Genomic DNA, 4,114 nt, shown 5'->3' with positions numbered 1-4,114 from the left:
AACTGAACTTTTTCCTTTAATCAGCATTAGGGTTTTAAACCCTAAACTGAACTTTTCCCCAGTTGGTCAGTATTAGAGTTTCAACTCTAAACTGAACCTTTCCCCGGCTAGTCGATATTAGGGCTCCAACCCTGAACTGAGCATGCATATCCTCTTTCATCAATTTTATGAACTTCCTGGCGAATAATTCACGAAATTTTCCTAGTGAAACTGGGGCAGAAAATTTCGTTCATTTGTTTTTCCCGCAGGTCTAACCTCGAGCCACACGGATCGAAACGACCCACAAGAAGAGTCTCAACTCAGAATCTAAGAAGAAAAAGAAAAAAGATGTCTCGAGACACCGGAGAAAATGGAAGGCGGATCGCTCCAAGATTTGATCAAGGTCCCGAGTTCTACCAGCCCCGTCATATTCTGTATCGCAGAAATAAATAGGTGCCTACAACTTGCAAGCATCAAGATTCAGATCGGAGTCTACAAGCAGAATCAGCTAAGACCCAAGATCAAGTCGCAAAAGAATCATAGATAGGAATCTTGTAACTAGCAGTTGACATGCATATAAGTGTTTAGTTCAGTTTCAATTTTTCTTTGGTTGTAATAAGGCGGTCAGTAAAGCAGCGGTGACAACAGCAACAGCAGTAACAGCAAGCATTGCAATCCCATGGTAGTCCCAGCTACCCAAAGTTTCCCGAACTACATTAACCTGATTCCCCTTTAGCCAGGGATATGTAGGAAACCTTTGAAGCAGAGGTTCGGTTAAATCTTTTTCAGAAAAAAAAATGCTTCACACGGAGTACTCGGATAGGCAAAAATCGCTCACTTTATCTTTGCGCGAAAACCCTTCGTGTCTTCGGGCAAAGAGGGGCAGCTGTAAGCACGTGATTTTTGCCCTATATGAGAATTACTCCCACAAATTCATAATAAAATGATTTTCCTTGGTGTGCAATTTTGAGTATTTTGAGTATTTTTGTGATATTTTTCGTATTTGTCTGTGTTTGCTTATTTGTTAAATTAATAAAAAAATATAAATATATGTCGCATTTTGCATGTAGGATTTAATTCTACAATTGTTAGTAATTAAATTAGTTTTACAAAAATTAAAATTACAAAAATAGGCATCTTTTGCATTTTTAGCATTTAATGTCCAAATGAACAATTTTATGCTTAATTATTACTTAATTGTGCGTTAATTGTTATTGGGAGTTAATTTGCGATTTTATAACTTAATTTAGTTCTTAATAATAATTTAAGTATTTTTATAATTTAGTTTTAGAAAATAAAAGAAGAAAAGATAACAAAAATACAAATAAAAATCGGATTGGGCCACTTCTTCAATTTTCAACCCCAGGCCCAAACAATTGTCCACGACCCAGTCCACTTCACACGGGTCGACCCGGTCCGCCCCATTAACCCAATACCCAACCCCTTTCTTCATTTTTTGGTCTAAACACAAAAACAAAACAAAAAGAACAAGACAAAACCCTAAAAAACTAAGGAAATGATCCGCCTCCCCCCCCCTTGGTTGTCTTCTTCTCCATCACCCAAATGAAGACCTCCCATGGCTGCCTCACCATCATCTTCTTCGCGTACCCTCCGCAATCCGCCATTGTCACTACTTCCTCTGCTTCCCGTTCCACCTTCTTCTTCCTTGACCTCACCTTCTTCTTCTTCTCCGCCATTGTTGCGTCGACCATTGTTGTTGCGTCGACTGCCTCCCCGTCGTCGTCCACCACCCATCACCGCCCTCACGTCCAAACACCTTCGACCAAACAGTCCCCGTCAACCACCAGCTTCCCCCTCGTCGTCACTGTCCAGTCGACGACCAAACAACTACCAAACGCCACTGCCCAGACGACCCCTCGCACCCCCAATGCTCGAACCATCGGACCCCCCTGTCGAGTAGCAGCTGTTGATGCTGCTGCTGCGCCACTTTCTTCTCCGGCAAAAACCCAGAAAACGAACAATAACGCGTCACCTCCGAGCTACTACTGTCCGTCATGGCTGCTTCCCGTCGTCGACCTCCGGTTGCTCCTGTTCTGCCTCACTTCATCTTCCTCCGAGCTACTGTTTCATCTTCTTCAGCTGGTGCTTCATCCTCCAGCTCCTCCGTTCCGCGCTGCTACTTCAGCTTCCTTCGTCCTCATCATCCATGTCGCCGCAGCTTCACCGTCGTTACTGTTGCTACTGCCTTCCCTCCATTGATGAACCAGTCAAGCCCATCACTGCTGCCCGCACCCCAGCTCTTTCACGTAACCAAACGAACCCCCAACTGCCGATAGTGCCTCGATATGGTTTCGTTTGTTTCTTAGGTTCGTGTTCGTCGACGTTTGGTCGAGCTTTGGTCGAGCTTTGGTCGAGGTTCATCAAAACAGTCCATACATATTCGTGTTGATCCGGTTAGTAGTTTTTGAGTTTTATTTTGTCCGTATTTCATTTGGATATTTTTCGAATCTGAAATCGGCAAATTTTTGTTTTGTTCATGTCTATGTTTAGATATTTAATTTTTAGTTCATGTTCATGTGTTGTTTGTTAAATTAATTTTTCAAATTCCAAATGAAAGATTAATTACTTGTTTTTCATGTTTATTTCATGTTCGTATTATTGTTGAAGTGAATATTTGTTAGTTTAATGTTTGTTAGATTCAAATTGAAATTTAATTAATTATTTCTTCAATTTGTTTCATGTGTTATGTATTTTCCAGAAAATATTAATGTTGTTTGAATCGTTAGAATCCGTCATGTTTGTTGCTAAAAATAGATTTAATTCATGTTCATCTTTGTTTGAAGTTCATGATTAAATCCAGTGATTTAATGTGAGTTTATGTTTGTCTTTGATTTGTTAATTTAGTATTTTTGTTGTTTGTATTGTTGTGTTCTTGCTCATACATTCATGGTCTAAATTAACCAGGATTGGTTCCCGATATGGTTAATTCATTCCATTAATTTTGAGTTGTGTTGTTCATGGTGTTCATATAATTGTTGTTGAAGATTGTTGAGAAATTGGTCATCTTGATCATATTTTGGTCAAGTTATGATTAATTGAGTGTTTAGAGCTGATGGGGGTAATCTGGTAAATTGCATTACATTCGGGGGTAGATTTGTAATTGCAATAAGGTTGGAGGGGTAGTTTGGTAATTGAACATTATTTTGATTCTTTATGTTAAGCATGGGGGACAAATATAATGGGGTGGGGTTTTTGATGTACTTGTTTAATATAATGGGGGACAAGACAAAACATAATGGGGAGGTATCTTGCACTTGTTTAATGTAGGCATGAGGGACATATTGTAATGGGTTGGTAATGTGGCATTTATTTAATGTAGGCATGGGGGACAAAGTTTTAAAATAAAGAAGACATTTGATAGTGGGACAAAGATGCCATTGGGAGAATAATTTGGGTTTAGGAATTAAGGCAAAGTCTTGCTATAAATATAGAGTCATTTCTTGACATTGAAAAAGGGGAGACTTGAGAGTTTTAAGAGAGATTTTTGGGGGGGAGAGAAAAAGAGTTGAATATTATTGAGAGGATTTTTAGAGAGAGTTGACAGATTCTTTTTACACTTGAGAGTTGACATACTTTTATACTTGGAGAGAGTTTGTGATAGCAAAAGAGAAAGACAATTTGAACTTTCACTCGAACAATTCTGTTTGCTTTTCTTCGAGTGTTATTCAAAAGTCAGAAACTACTGCATCTCGTATCTTTTTCTCTCTTCTGCTTTGACTGCAGTTGTACTTTTGCACTGCTGAGTTTTCAATCTGTTACTGGGTTATTCTACTGGTTGTTACTGGTTTTGCGGTGTTGCTGAACCTGTTGTTGCCGCGTTATTACTGTCGCTGACCCCTACTTCTATTGTTCTTGTACTGCTGTTTCCAGGTACGCATTTGTACACTCTTGGCTTGAAGCGAAAAATGAAATATTAATCAGGCTCCTGTTCCTGTTGAATTCTTTTGTTTGGATCTGCGTTTGAATATTAATTTTCCTCTCTTTGTATAAAAATGTAGTCGATTAATTAATGAGTAATGAGGCTGCATATGTATGATTTCTTCATCTAATAATGCTAGTTTAAATTACTTGAAGAATAGTTAATCGGCTTTGATATTATTGTGTATCCCTCTCA

This window comes from Nicotiana tabacum, chromosome 18 (genome assembly GCF_000715075.1).
Source record: "Nicotiana tabacum cultivar K326 chromosome 18, ASM71507v2, whole genome shotgun sequence".
Lineage (NCBI taxonomy): Eukaryota > Viridiplantae > Streptophyta > Magnoliopsida > Solanales > Solanaceae > Nicotiana > Nicotiana tabacum.
This window is presented reverse-complemented; position numbering follows the sequence as displayed.